Genomic DNA, 16,717 nt, shown 5'->3' on the forward strand with positions numbered 1-16,717 from the left:
AACCGGCTGCCACTCTGGATTGTTCCGGGAAATGGCCCCGCGCTCTTGGGGAGGAGTTGGCTAGCTGAGATGAATTGGAAATGGGAGGATGTGCACGTCATTTCATCTGTGAAGCGAAGTTCATGCTCGCAGGTATTGCAAAAATTCGAGTCACTCTTTCAACCCGGTGTCAGAACGTTCAAGGGCACCAAAGTAGTGATACACATCACTCCGGATGCCAGACCAGTGCACCACAAAGCTAGAGCGGTGCCGTACGTGATGTGTGAGAAAATTGAAAGTGAACTGGACAGGCTGCTCAGAGAGGCATAATTTCGCTCGTTGAATTCAGCGACTGGGCAAGTCCCATTGTTCCCATCCTCAAAGCAGATGGCTTGGTTAGGATTTGTGGCGACTACAAAGCCACTATCAACCGAGTGTCGCTGCAAGACCAATACCCGCTCCCGAGAGCGGAGGACCTCTTTGCCACGCTGGCAGGTGGTAAGCTGTATATGAAGCTGGACCTCACTTCGACCTACATGACTCAGGAACTGGCTGAAGATTCCAAGCTTCTGACCACCATCACGACGCACAAAGGATTATTTGTCTACAACAGGTGCCCGTTTGGCATTCGTTCGGCAGCGGCTATCTTTCAGCGAAACATGGAAAGCTTGCTCAAGTCCATCCCTGGAATGATCGTGCTCCATGACGTCATCCTTATAATGGGTCGAGACACTGAGGAACACCTCCGCAACCTGGAGGAGGTGCTACGCCGATTGGAATGGGTAGGCCAGCGGCTGAAAAAGACCAAGTGCGTGTTTTTGGCCCCAGAGGTCCAGTTCCTGGACAGGAGGGTTGCCGCAGATGGGATCCGGCCCACTGAATCAAAAACTGAGGCGATTCACCGGGCGCCTAGGCCCGGCAACACGTTGGAGTTGCGATCATTCCTGGGACCCTTGAACTATTTTGGGAACTTCCTGCCGAACTTAAGCACATTGTTGGAGCCGTTACACATGCTCCTGCGTAAAGGTTGTGAATGGTCTTGGGGGGATTGTCAAGAATGGGCTTTCAATAAGGCGAGGAACCTGCTGTGTTCCAACAAACTGTTGACTTTATATGACCCCTGTAAAAAAACTGGTTTTAACATGCGATGCGTCATCCTACGGGGTTGGGTGTGTTTTGCAGCAGGGTAACGATGACGGACGACTCCAACCGGTGGCTTACGCCTCCAGGTCGCTCTCCCAGGCAGAGCGTGGATATGGCATGGTCGAGAAGGAGACACTTGCGTGTGTGTACGGTGTGAAAAAGATGCACCAGTACCTTTTTGGTAGACGGTTCGAGCTAGAGACGGACCACAAGCCGTTAACATCCCTGTTGCTGTTGTCCAACAGCCTAAGGCTGTCAACGCTAACGCATCAGCTCGCATACAATGATGGGCCCTCACGCTGGCTGCGTATGACTACACCATACGGCACCGGCCAGGCACCGAAAATTGCGCTGTTGCGCTAAGCAGGCTCCCACTGGCCGCCACCGAGGGGGCGTCGGAGCAGAGCTCTGAGATGGTCATGGCCGTTGAGGCTTTTGACACTGCGGGCTCCCCCATCACAGCCCAACAGATCAAACTCTGGACCAACAGGGACCCCCTCCTATCCATGATAAAGAAATGTGTCCTGACTGGGGACTGGGCGCCCGCACACAGGGCGTGCCCCGAGGAAGTCAGGCCGTTTCAGAGACGGATGGATGAACTCTCCATCCAAGCTGACTGCCTGTTATGGGGCAGCCGGGGAGTCATGCCCCAGAAAGAAAGGGAAGCGTTCATCAGGGAACTCCACAGCGAGCACCCTGGCATCGTGTTAATGAAGGCCATTGCTTGGTCACATGTATGGTGGCCGGGGATTGACTCAGACCTGGAACACTGGGTTCGCAGGTGCACGACGTGTGCCCAGCTGGGCAATGCCCCCAGGGAGGCCTCACTCAGCCCGTGGCCCTGGCCCACCAGGCCATGGTCACGCATTCATGTAGACTATGTGGGCCCGTTCATGGGAAAAATGTTCCTGATCATTGTCGATGCATACTCGAAGTGGATCGAGTGCATCATATTGAACTCGTGCATAACATCCATCACTATGGAGAGTCTGCGTACGGTTTTCGCGAACCCCGGCTTGCCGGACATCCTGGTCAGCGATAATGGCCCGTGTTTTACAAGCCATGAATTCCAAGAGTTTATGTCGGGCAATGGGATCAAGTACGTCGGGACAGCGCCGTTCAAGCCGGCCTCCAATGGCCAGGCGGAACGGGCGGTCCAAGTCATAAAGCAGGGCATGCTACGCATCCAAGGACCCTCCCTTCAGTACCGCCTATCGCGCCTCCTGCTGGCCTACAGGTCCCGGCCGCACTCGCTCACGGGAGTCCCGCCAGTGGAACTCCTCATGAAACGCACGCTCAAGATGCGGCTGTCCCTCATTCACCCAGCCCTGGCAGACACTGTTGAGGGCAAGCGCCAGTCCCAAACCGAGCTCCATGATCGAGGCTCAAGGGGGAGGTGTATAGAAATAGATGACTCGGTATTTGTTCTTAACCATGCTTTGGGACCCAAATGGCTTGAGGGCACCGTAATTGGCAAAGAAGGAAACAGGGTCATGGTGGTCAGACTAAACAATGGGCAGATATGCCACAAACACTTGGACCAAGTAAAGACAAGGTTCAGTGCAGACACGGAGGAACCGGAAGAAGAGCATGATGAGATAGCACCCACACCACTGCCAGCGCACGAGCAACAAAGGCAGCCCTCAGCATGCACAGTCCCTGCGGCCAGCCCGGACAGGCCGGAATCACCTCAAGTGACAGAGACGCGTGCTGAGGCTCAGCCACCAGAGTCGCAACTGCAGCGCTCCACGAGAGAGCGCCGACCACCCGATAGACTTAACCTCTGAAACTAAAAGACCTAAGGGGGGAGGTGATGTCATGTATTTCACAATCTTGCAATGACTATAAGTATTTAACTGTAACTCATGCATACTGTACCCGTATCCTTGTAATGCACACCCTGACCACAGGGAGTGAGCTCCTCACCCGGGCTTCCAGGTATAAAAGGGGAGGTCCCACCCAGGGTCAAGACTCTTCAGTCCTGGAAATAAAGTGAAGGTCACAGAGTGACTGTGTCTGATATATCCATGCCTCGTGTGAGTTTGTAACAAGATGCAGAGACACTACAATGAAATGGAGCAAGCGGCCTGGCACAGGCTTCTCGACCCCCAAGATCTCCAGCTGATGATGTGGGGCCAGCAAGATAGCCACCCCACAAGAAGTGGCAGTGAGGTGACTCATGCAGACCTCTTCTTGCCATTCCAGGAGTCACGTGGCCTTGTCTCCCGGAACGGTGTGGGTTTCTTGCAGGAAACATACCGCATATTTCCCCTCCCGTAGTAGCGAAAAATTGTTAAATCTACGGTGTGCCTCTCTGTCGCCGTTGATGTTGAGGCTGGCTATGGTTATCTTCATGACAAAAGCATAGTGCAACCTCTATCACTACATCCTGGGTCCCCATACCTGCCTCACTCGTAGTCACATCCTCCTGTCCCTGACCTGAGACCAAATTTGAATTATTTAAGCTAAGGGATGTGACTGCCTTCTGGAATGTTGCATCCAGGTAACTCTCCCCCTCCCTAATGTATTGCAGTGTCTGAAGCTCGGATTCCAGCTCATCAACTCGGTGTCAAATTTCCTTGAGCCGCCAACACTTACAGCAGATGTGGTCGCCATGGATCACACTGGTATCTGCCAGCTCCCACATGCTGCAGGTGCAACACATCGCCTGCCCTGCCATCTCTAATGTATTTTATTTAATTAAATTAAGTTTTCAAGTTTTGAATGTTTAGTTTTTGATCTCGGCTCTTAATTTAAACCAATGCCCAAGTTTAGAAAAATCTCCATTTAATGGATGCGGAAAACCATTACAGCAGATCCGCACTTGACCAGGCTGGCCTAGGATTTGTGTGGGTTCTCAATAAGTAGTACTGGGCCTGCACTTGCTGTAGGTGTTGGACCAAACTTGGGATACAGACAAGTTGGGAAGGGCATTCCCAGCCCTCTGCCTCACTTTACTCGAGAAACTTTGTTATGTATGTAATAACTCGATAGACTGAATACTGTAAACTAACACAGGTACAAACCTGGCTCTGCTTTATTCGTGCCCAAAGTGACTACATTACATGATGGCTTGCCTTTTATACCTGGGCCGCAGACACGTGCGTACAGCCCAATGACCTCCGACAGTGGTGCCACCTGGTGGCTAGTAACTCCAAGCATACATACATGACAACATCCCCTTTAAGATATTAGTAACAGTCTTTTTACAAATTGAGACTATCCGGGGCTCTCTGCTCCCGAGTTGATCGTCTAAGTTCAACTCCAGCCTTGGGCGAGCGTTCTGTGTCTGTTATGACTGGGGGCTAGGTAGCCGATCTGTTGGGAGTGGCAATGACCATGTCAGGGATTGAAAGTCCAGATTCATTGATAACAGCGGAGTCCTCTGATGACTGGGGGTAGGTTGGTTGGTCACTGATTGCGTCTTCCTCAGACTGTTCCGGTTCATCCGTGTGCCGCAGCTTTATCTGATCAACATGTTTCCTGCATGTTTGCCCATTCTTGAGCTTGACGATAAACACTCTGTTACCCTCCTTGGCCGTAACAGTACCGGCGATCCACTTGGGACCTTGGCCATAACTTAATACATAACAGAAATGTCGCGTAACAAGCAGCGCAATCATGATACCACTGCTGGCTTTGACATCTGTATTCAACATGATCGTTCAAGTCAGAGTGGACAAGAGAGAGCTTGATCTTGAGACCTCTGTTCATCAATATTTCAGCAGGGGGGATCCCGGTAAGCGTGTGGGTCTTGTCCTGTAACTAAGCAATATGCATGACAAGCAAGTCTGCAGTGAACCTTGAGTTACACATTTCATACTCTGCTTGATGGTTCGGACAGCACGCTCTGCTTGACCATTAGATGCGGGTTTGAATGGTGCTGACCGCACATGTTTGATATCATTGAATTTCATGAACTCTTTGAAACTCCAGACTAGTGAAGCAAGATCCGTTGTCGCTTATAACGATGTTGGGCAGACCATGAGTGGCAAACATGATACGAAGACTCTCAATGGTAGCTGTGGATGAACTGGATGACATGATTATATACTCTATCCACTTGGAATATGCATCCACCACAACTAAAAACATCTTTCCAAGGAAGGGACCTGCAAAGTCGATGTGGATCCTGGACCATGGTTTAGATGGCCACGACCACAGACTCAGCGACGATTCTGCTGATGCTTTATTTAGCTGCATGCAAGTGTTGCACTGATGCACACATGATTCCAGATCAGAGTCAATTCCAGGCCACCATATATGAGACCTGGCAATGGCTTTCATCATGACAATACCGGGATGAGTGCTATGTAGATCATGTACAAATTTCTCTCTGCCTTTCTTAGGCATAACAACATAGAAACATAGAAAATAGGTGCAGGAGTAGACCATTCGGCCCTTCGAGCCTGCACCACCATTCAGTAAGTTCATGGCTGATCATTCCCTCAGTACCCCTTTCCTGTTTTCTTTCCATACCCCTTGATCCCTTTAGCTGTAAGGGCCATATGTAACTCCCTCTTGAATATATCCAATGAACTGGCATCAACAACTCTCTGCGGCAGGGAATTGCACAGATTAACAACTCTCTGAGTGAAGAAGTTTCTCCTCATCTCAGTCCCAAATGGCCCACCCATTATCCTAGGACTGTGTCCCCTGGTTCTGGACTTCCCCATCATCGGGAACATTCTTCCTGCATCTAACCTGTCCAGTCCCATCAGAATCTTATGTTTCTATGATATCCCCTCTCATCCTTCTAAGCTCCAGTGAATAAAGGCCCAGTTGATCCAGTCTCTCCTCATATGTTAGTCCCGCCATCCCGGGAATCAGTCTGGTGAACCTTCGCTGCACTCCCTCAATAGCAAGAATGTTCTTCCTCAGATTAAGAGACAAATATTCCAGGTGAAGCCTCACCAAGGCCCTTTACAACTGCAGTAAGACCTCCCTGCTCCTATACTCAAATCCCCTAGCTATGAAGGCCAACATACCATTTGCCTTCTTCACCGCCTGCTGTACCTGCATGCCAACTTTCAATGACTAATGAACCATGACACCCAGGTCTCATTGCACCTCCCCCTTTCCTAATCTGCCGCCATTCAGATAATATTCTGCTTTAGTTTTTTTGCCCCCAAAGTGGATAACCTCACATTTATCCACATTATACTGCATCTGCCATGCATTTTCCCACTCACCTAACCTGTCCAAGTCACCCTGCAGCCTTTTAGCATCCTCCTCACAGCTCACACCGCCACCCAGATAAGTGTCATCTGCAAACTTGGAGATATTACACTCAATTCCTTCATCTAAATCATTAATTTATATTGTAAAGAGCTGGGGTCCCAGCACTGAGCCCTGCAGCACTCCACTAGTCACTGCCTGCCATTCTGAAAAGGACCCGTTTATCCCAACTTTCTGCTTCCTGTCTGCCAACGAGTTCTCTATCCACATCAGTACATTACCCCCAATTCCATGTGCTTTGATTTTGCATACTAATCTCTTGTGTGGGACCTTGTCAAAAGTCTTTTGAAAGTCCAAATACACCACATCCACTGGTTCTCCTTGTCCACTCTACTAGTTACATCCTCAAAAAATTCCAGAAGATTTGTCAAGCATGATTTCCCTTTCATAAATCCATGCTGACTTGGACCGATCCTGTCACTGCTTTCCAAATGTGCTGCTATTTCATCTTTAATAATTGATTCCAACATTTTCCCCACTACTGATGTCAGGCTAACCGGTCTATAATTCCCTGTTTTCTCTCTCCCTCCTTTTTAAACAGTGATGTTACATTAGCTATCTTCCAGTCCATAGGAACTGATCCAGAGTCGATAGACTGTTGGAAAATGATCACCAATGCATCCAGCATTTCTATGGCCACTTCCTTAAGTACTCGGGGATGCAGACTATCAGGCCCCGGGGATTTATCGGCCTTCAATCCCATCAATTTCCCCAACACAATTTCTCGCTTTATAAGGATATCCTTCAGTTCCTCCTTCTCACTGGACCCTCGGTCCCCTTGTATTTCCGGAAGGTTATTTGTGTCTTCCTTCGTGAAAACAGAACCAAAGTATTTGTTTAACTGGTCCGCCATTTCTTTGTTCCCCATTATAAATTCACCTGAATCTGACTGCAAGGGACCTACGTTTGTTTTCACTAATCTTTTTCTCTTCACATATCTATAGAAGCTTTATATGTTCCCAGCAAGCTTCCTTTCATACTCTATTTTCCCCCTCCTAATTAAACCCTTTGTCCTCCTCTGCTGCATTACAAAATTCTCCCAGTCCTCAGGTTTGCTGCTTTTTCTGGCCAATTTATATGCCTCTTCCTTGGATTGAACACTATTCTTAATTTCCCTTGTTAGCCACGGTTGAGCCACCTTCCCCGTTTTATTTTTACTCTGGACAGGGATGTACAATTGTTGAAGTTCATCCATGTGATTTTTAAATGTTTGCCATTGCCTATCCACTGTCAATCCTTTAAGTATCACTTGCCAGTCTATTCTAGCCAATTCACGTCTCATACTATCGAAGTTACCTTTCCCCAAGTTCAGGATCCTAGTCTCTGAATTAACTGTGTCACTCTCCATCTTAATAAAGAATTCTACCATATTATGGTCACTCTTCCCCAAGGGGCCTCGCACAACAAGATTGTTAATTAGTCCTTTCTCATTACACATTACCCAGTCTAGGATGGGCAGCCCTCTAGTTGGTTCCTTGACATATTGGTCTAGAAAACCATCCCTAATACACTCCAGGAAATCCTCCTCCACCGCATTGCTACCAGTTTGGTTAGCCCAATCAATATGTAGATTGAAGTCGCCCATGATAACTGCTGTACCTTTATTGCACGCATCCCTAATTTCTTGTTTGATGCTGTCCCCATTCTCATTACTACGATGACCCTTTGTCAGAACTGGAGAGTGTTCGAAATGAACAGATTCTTAAGGAGCACTGAAAGGGGGTGGGGAGGAAAGAATAAACCGGAAGGTCTGTGATAGGGTGAGATTTGAGAGACAAAAGGGATGATGGGCCGATTTGAGATGGTAATGGCAGAAGTTAGAAAAAGATGAGTCTAGATAGGGTGTGAATGGTGAAATAATTACCAGCTGCCATGGGAAACAGAGAGAGAGAGAAAAAAATACATAAGATCAGGGGTTGCCGGGGGGGGGGGGGGGCGGAGGTTTAAAAAAAAGGAGGAAAGGGAGCAAAATATGGGCAGAGGTTAAGGTCTGAAATTCCATTTTTATACATGTCCTTTTCAGATTAGCAGTGGGGGACAGCTGTAGTGTTGGTTAGTTTTCCATCCACTGCTATCTTAGGCATTATTCAGTAGGGCCAACTACTTCTTCACTTTTGCCACTGTTCAACAGCAGCAATTTGAAAGGGCAACAGAATTCTACAGCACTGCTGGCTTTCGTAGAGTCCAGCTGCATCCATTGTGTCATTTAGGCCGCTGTGCATAATACTGCCCCCTGTATGACCAAAGAAAGTTTTAACCTGTATGCAGACACAGCATGCAACCTCCAGCAGAGTGGCATGCATGGTAATTCCAGAAACTTTCATAATGCCTTCAACTTTAAGGCAATTAATTGCCTGTGCCCTCTTTGAAGGAGAAAGGACGGTTTCAGTGAGACCATGGCTACAATGAAGAGCATGCTATAATCAGAATTAATCAACATACTACAAAAGCAAAATATTGCAGATGCTGGAATCTGAAATAAAAACAGAAAATGCTGGAAATCTCAGCGGGTCAGGCAGCATCTGTGGAGAGAAAAACAGAGTTAACGTTTCAGGTTAATGACCCTTCGTCAGAACTGGCGAATGTTCGAAAAGAACAGATTCTTAAGGAGCACTGAAAGGGGGGAAGAAAGAACCTTATCACAGATCTTCCCTTTCGTTCTTTCTTCCCTTCCCCCTTTCGGAAGGGTTTGTCTTATGAAGAAAGGTTAAGCAGGTTGGGCCTATACTCATTGGAGACTGAGAGATGATCTTATTGAAACGTATAAGATTCTAAGGGGGCTTGACAAGTTAGATGCAGAGAGGATGCTTCCCCTCGTGGGGGAATCTAGAACTAAGGGGAACTGTTTCAGAATAAGGGGTTGCCCATTTAAAACAGAAATGAGGAAGAATATTTTCTCTCAGATGGTCGTGACTCTTTGGAATTCTCTACTCCAGAGAGCTGTTAATGCTGGGTCAATTAATATATTTAAGGTGAAGATAGACAGACTTTTGAATGATAAGGGAGTCAAGGATTATGGGGAGTGGGCTGGAAAGTGGAGTTGAGGCCAAGATCAGAGCAACCATGATCTTATTGAATGGCAGAGCAGGCTCGCGGGAACAAATGGCCTACTCCTGCTCCTATTTCTTATGTTCTTATGTTCTAAGCAAACCTTCGGGCAGCTTGGTGCTGCAGTATGTTGAAGCTCCAACATGCTGACTCATCATTTATACCAGTAATTCCCCAAGTTTATGATCTTAGTGAAATGTGGTGCAGAATTAACACACTAATATTTTCCCATTGGAAAGAAAAATTGGAGAAGACATACTGGGAAGAAGGGATTGGAGATAGAGAAGGTGCATTTTAAAGGCTAAGGACTGGACTCTGGACTGCCCTCACCTTTCTGTTGACTGGTTGCAAATTGCATTGCTGTCCTGCCAAACCTCTCAGGGAAGAGATGGTATGGTACATGTTCCAGAGAAACTTGAATGGCAAAGAGAAAATGAGTCGATTCCAATACTACAATTTCCCCCCCTTTTTTTCATCAGTTCCCGTACTACAATTTTTCACCCTCTTTTCATGATGGACAAATTCATGCTGGAGTCCAGTTTCACAGGAGTTGTAGTCACTGGGGTGCATCCGCGATACTGAAAATTTCATGGATAGCACGTTTCTAGAGGTGCTCACCCCGTAGTTAAAGACTGTGCAGGCAGGGAGGAAATGGGTTACCACCAGACAGAAGAGGAGGACTAGGCAGGTAGGGCAGGAGTCCCCTGAGTGCATCTCGCTCTCCAACCAGTATTCTGTTCTGAGTACTGGTGAGGGCTGTTGTGTATGGAGAAAGAGTCAGACTGAACACTGTGAGCTCAAAGTAAAGTGTGACCTTAGTCTTTTATTGCAGGTCTCCAGAGTGCCTCTCCAACTTGTGAAGCCTCCTTAAATACCTGTGCTCCCAAGGGATTATGCGATCCCTTGGGACTCCAGGGGATGAGCCCTCTGGTGGTTGTACAGAGTAAATACAAATATACATGTTTAACAACATTCTCCCCCAAAGTCAATAGTGTAACTATTTACAATGTGAGTCGATCTGGGGCCCTTCTTGCCCTTGTTGATCGTCTCAGTGTGAAAGCTGGTGTTGTTGAATTATTTGTTGGGCCCTCGCTGGGCTGCTGTGCAGCTGGCCTTGCTGGGCTACCTGGTATGTTGGGCCCTGCTGTGGATGATGAGTTCTGCTTCGTGGTCAACCATGGTGCCGGCTGCCACTGATGTTTATGTTGGAGGATCAAAAAGGTAGGGTCCAAGGTGGGTTGCTCAGGATAGTCCGTGTATCTGTGTTTGATTTGGTCCAAGTGTTTCCAGGGTTTGAGTCCATTTGAAAGTTTGACCCGAAATACCCTGCTCCCCTCTTTGGCCACAACAGTGCCGAGAAGCCACTTGGGACCTTGTCCATAATTTAATACAAATACAGGATCATTGATTTCAATCTCGCGTGACACACTTGCGCTATCATGGTATGCACTTTGTTGAAGCCGCCTGCTCTCTACCTGTTCATGTAGATCAGGGTGAACTAACGAGAGCCTTGTCTTAAGTGCCTTTTTCATGAGCAGTTCAGCAGGTGGGATCGCAGTGAGTGAGTGAGTGGGGTCTCATGCGGTAGCTAAACAGGACTTGGGATAGGCGAGTCTGCAGTGAGCCTTCAGTTACCCTCTTCAAGCCTTGTTTGATGATTTGCACTGCTCTTTCTGCCTGACCATTGGACACTGGTTTAAACGGGGCAGATGTGACATGTTTGATCCCATTATGGGTCATGAATTCTTTGAACTCAGCACTGGTAAAAGATGGCCCGTTGTCGCTCACCAGGACATCGGGTAGGCCGTGTGTGGCAAACATGGCCCGCAGGCTTTCAGTAGTGGCAGCGGACGTGCTAGCCGACATTATCTCCCATTCAATCCACTTGGAGTACGCGACTACAACCACAAGGAAAATTTTACCCAAGAACGGGCCTTCATAGTCGACGTGTACCCTAGACCACGGTTTTGAGGGCCAAGACCATAAACTTAGCGGCGCCTCCCTGGGTACACTGCTTAACTGCGAGCATGTCATTACATCTGTGAACGCAGGATTCTAAGTCCGCATCGATACCGGGCCACCACGCGTGGGATCTGGCTATCGCTTTCATCATTATGATGCCTGGATGGGTACTGTGGAGATCATTGATGAAGGTATCTCTGCCCTTCTTGGGGACCATTACTCGATTGCCCCACAGAAGGCAGTCTGCTTGTGTAGACATTTTATCTTTGCGTCGCTGGAACGGCTTTATCTCTTCCTGCATTTCCACTGGGCTACTGGACCAGCTCTCGTGAAGCACAAAGCTTTTGACTAGAGATAATAAGGGGTCCTGGCTTGTCCAGATTTTGATCTGCCGGGCAGTGACGGGTGATTGCTCACTCTCAAATGCTTCCATAATCATGGCTAAATCTGCGGGCTGCGCCATTTCCACCCCCGTGGTGGGCAATGGCAGCCTACTGAGAGCATCGGCGCAGTTTTCTGTGCCTGGCATATGCTGGATGGCGTAGTTGTATGCGGACAACGTGAGCGCCCATCTCTGGATGCGGGCCGATGCATTGGTATTTATCCCTTTACTCTCGGAGAACAGGGATATGAGTGGCTTGTGGTCAGTTTCCAATTCGCATTTTAGCCCAAACAGGTATTGATGCATTTTCTTTACCGCATAAACACATGCTAACGTTTCTTTCTCAATCATGCTGTAGTCAGCCTTAGACAGACTCCTGGATGCATGAGCAACCGGTTGTAGTTTCCCGAAATCATTAGCTTGTTGCAATACACACCCGACGCCATATGACGACGCATCACATGCTAATACCAAACGCTTACATGGATCATACAACACAAGCAATTTGTTTGAGCATAACAATTTTGCCTCCTTTTACAAAGGCATTTTCTTGGCTTTTGCCCCAAACTCATTCATCCCCTTTTCGTAGTAAGACATGCAGTGGTTCTAACAGTGTGCTGAGACCCGGTAAGAAGTTACCAAAGTAGTTCAGGAGTCCCAGAAACGACCGCAGCTCCGTCACATTCTGTGGCCTCGGTACGTTCTCACTTGCCTCCGTCTTCGCGTTGGTGGGCCTGATGCCGTCCGCCACAATCCTCCTTCCCAGGAACTCCACTTCAGGTGCCAGGAAAACACACCTCGAGCATTTCAACCTGAGCCACACACGGTTGAGTCGACTAAGAACCTCCTCCAGGTTCTGCAGATGCTCGACTGTTCCGACCTGTGACCAAGATGTCGTCCTGGAAGACCACGGTGTGCGGGACCGACTTCAGTAAGCTTTCCATGTTCCTCTATAATATCGCCGCCGCCGATCGGATTCCAAACGGGCATCTGTTATAAACAAAAAGACCTTTGTGCGTGTTGATGCAGGTGAGGGCCTTCGATGATTCCTCCAGTTCCTGCATCATGTAGGCTGAAGTCAGATCCAGCTTCGTGAACGTCTTTCCTCCCGCCAGCATTGCAAAGAGGTCATCGGCCTTTGGTAGTGGATATTGGTCCTGCAGGGAGAAATGATTGATAGTTACTTTGTAATCGCCACAGATTCTGACGGTGCCGTCTCCCTTGAGGACTGGGACGATAGGACTAGCCCACTCGTTGAACTCGATCGGTGAAATTATGTCCTCTCTTTTCAGCTGGTCTAGCTCGATCTCTACCCTTTCTCTCATCATGTACGGTACAAGGTGTTAACGGCCTTGCATTCATCACCCTTGATGGTGGACTCTGAGACATCTGCGGACGTGTAGCTGCAGGTATTTGTGACCTGCCCTGCACGTTACGATTCGAAAACAACATCACTTTATTCACAGTATTTGTAGCAGTACTTGTGTGCTGAGAGATTTGCTTTGTATTGTCACTGGTGGTAATGAACGCCTGGCTATCGCTATGGCCTTACTCAAGGTTGGGGTCTCTACAGTCAAAAATTTGCGAAGTATGGTTTCGTGGCCACTGCCAAGTTCGAAAAAGTCTCTGAGCATGTGCTCCAAATGTCCTTCAAATTCGCAATGTCCTGCAAGGCGTCTTAGCTCGGCGACATAACTCGCCACTTCCTGGCCTTCAGACCTTTTGTAGGTGTAGAACCAGTACCTTGCCATCAGAACGCTTTCCTTCGGGTTCAAATGCTCTCGGACCAGTGTGCACAAATCATTGTATGATTTCTCCATGGGTTTCGCTGGAGTGAGCAGATTCTTCATGAGGCCATACGTTAGTGCCCCACAGACGGTGAGGAGGATCGCCCTTCATTTGGCAGCATTCTCTTCCCCATCTAGCTCGTTGGCCACAAAATATTGGTCGAGTGCTCCACAAAAGTTTCCCAATCATCTCCCTCCGAGAATTTCTCCAGGATGCCCACTGTTCTCTGCATCTTTGGGTTCGCTATCTGTATTTCTTCAAGAGTTGTTGTGTATGGAGAAAGGGTCAGACTGAACACTGTGAGCTCAAAGTAAAGTGTGACCGTAGTCTTTTATTGCAGGTCTCCAGAGTGCCTCTCTAACCTGTGAAGCTTCCTTAAATACCTGTGCTCCCAAGGGATTATGCGATCCCTTGGGACTCCAAGGGATGAGCCCTCTGATGGCTGTACAGAGTAAATACAAGTATACATGTATAATAAGGGCAATGGTGCCTCTGGGGAGTGCAGCCAGAACCAAGTCCACGGCACCACGGGTGGTTCAGCTCTCAGCTGCACGGGGACGAGTGGAAGAAGAATGGAAGAGCAATAGTGGTGGGGGATTTGATAGTCAGGGGAGCAGACAGGCGTTTCTGCGGCCGCAGACGTGACTCCAAGATGGTATGTTGCCTCCCCGGTGCCAGGGTCAAGGATATCACTGAGTGGCTTCAAGACATTCTTGGGGAAGAGGGTGAACAGCCAGAGGTTATGGTCCAAATCGGAGCAATGACATAGGTAGAAAGAGGGATGAGGTCCTGCAGCCAGAGTTTCGGGAGCTAGGAGAGACTAAAAAAGCAGGACGTCAAACGTGGTAATCTCCGGGTTACTGCTGGTGCCACGTGCTCGTGAGTACAGAAATAGGAGGATAGACAAGATGAATGCGTGGCTGGAGAGTTGGTGCAGGCGGGAGGGCTTTAGATTGCTGTGGCATTGGGACCGTTTCTGGGGGAGGTGGGACCTGTACAAGCCAGACGGGTTGCACCTGAACAGAACCGGGACCAGTATCGTCACGGGAGAGCTTGCTAGTGCTGATGGGGAGGGTTTAAACTAGCTTGGAAGGGGGATAGGAACCAGAGAAGCAGTGCTGGAATTGGGCAGCAGAAAAGTAGAAAGTGAATTTGGTCGACAGAGGAAACAAGGGCTGGAAAATAGACAACAAGGGAGTTTGGCACTACTAAATGGTATATACTTCAATGCGAGGAGTATAGGGAATAAGGCAGATGAGCTCAGAGCACAGATAGACACTTGGCAGTACGATATTATAGCCATTACTGAGACATGGCTGAAAGAAGGAAAGGTATGGCAGCTCACCATTCCTGGTTACAGGGTTTTCAGACGGGATAGAGAGGGGGGTAAAAAAGGAGGGGAGTGGTCTCAGTATCAATTAAAGAAACAATTACAGCTGTGAGAAGGGATGATATGTTAGAGGGGTCATCAAATGAGCCCATATGGATTGAATTGAAGAACAAAACAGGGGCGATGACACTAATGGGAGTGGACTATAGACCCCCAAACAGTCAGAGGGAGATTGCTGCGAAGTGCAAAAACTATAAAGCTGTAATAGTGGGGGATTTCAACTACCCTAATATTAAATGGGGAAAAAAGTAGTGTGAATGGTACAGAGGGTGCGGAATTCCTAAGATGCATTCAGGAGAACTTCTTTAGCCAGTATGTAACAAGGGAGGGGGCGGTTCTGGACTTGGTTTTGGGGAATGAAGACGGGCAGGTAGAAGGGATATCAGTAGGAGAGCATTTTGATGCTAGTGATCATAATTCAGTAACATTTAAGGTAGTTATGGAAAAGGACAAAGGTGGACCAGGAAAAAAAGTTCTCAATTGGGGTAAAGCCAATTTTGCTGAGCTGAGATGGATTTGGCCAAGATGGACTGGAAACGGCTACTTGATGGAAAATCAGTGTCAGAGCAATGGGATGCATTCAAGGAAATGATCCTGAGGGTACAGAGCAAGTATGTTCCCTTTAAAAAAAAGTGTGGGGCTAACAAATCTAGAGCCCCCTGGATGTCAAGGGACATACAGGGTATGAAAAAGAAAAAAAGAGAAACTTATGACAGATTCTGAGAACTCAATATTGCAGAGTCTCAAGAGGAGTATAAGAAATGCAGGGTGCAATTAAAAAAGATATCAGGAAAGCAAAGAGAGAGCATGAAAGAATGTTGGCAAGTAAAATCAGGGAAAACCCAAATATGTTTTATAACTACATTAAGAGCAAGAGAATAACTAGAGAAAGAGTGGGGCCTATTAGAGACACAAAGGAAATGTGTGTGTGGAGGCAGAAGATGTGGATATGATTCTTAATGAATACTTTGCATCTGTTTTCATAAAAGAGAGGGGCGATGCAAACTTTGCAATGAGGGAGGAGTGTGAAATATTACATGAGATAAACATAGTGACAGAGGAAATATCAAGGGTCTTAGCAGCTTTGAAAGTGGACAAATCCCCAGACCTTGATGAAATGTATCCCAGGCTGTTAAGAGAAATAAAGAGGAAATAGTAGAGGCACTGACCATAATTTTCCAGTTCTCTCTGGCTACAGGAGTGATGCTAGAGGACTGGAGGACTGCTAATGTTGTGCCTTTGTTTAAAAAGGGAGAAAGCAATAGACCAAGTAATTACAGGCCAGTCAGCCTAACCTCAGTGGTGGGAAAATTATTGGCAAAATCCTGAAGGACAGGATAAATCTTAATTTGGAAAGGCATGGATTAATCAAGGAGTCAGCATGGTTTGTTAAGGGAAGATCGTGTCTGACTCACTTGATTGAATTTTCCGAGGAGGTAACAATGAGGGTCGATAAGGGCAGTGTGTATGATGTAGTGTATATGGATTTTAGCAAAGCTTTTGATAAGGTCCCACATGACAAACTGGTCATGAAAGTAAAAGCTCACAGGATCCAGGGCAAAGTGGCAAGTTGGATCCAAAATTCGGTCAGAGACAGGAAACAGAGGGTAATGGTTGATGGGTGTTTTTGTAACTGGAAGGCTGTATCCAGTGGGGTTCTGCAGGGCTTAGGGCTTTGTCTCTTGCTGTTTGTGTTATATATCAATGACTTGGACTTGAATGTTGGGGATATGATTAATGTTTGCAGATGACACTAAAATAGGCTGTGTGGTTGATAAAGAAGAAAG

Source organism: Pristiophorus japonicus, chromosome 10 (genome assembly GCF_044704955.1).
Source record: "Pristiophorus japonicus isolate sPriJap1 chromosome 10, sPriJap1.hap1, whole genome shotgun sequence".
NCBI lineage: Eukaryota > Metazoa > Chordata > Chondrichthyes > Pristiophoridae > Pristiophorus > Pristiophorus japonicus.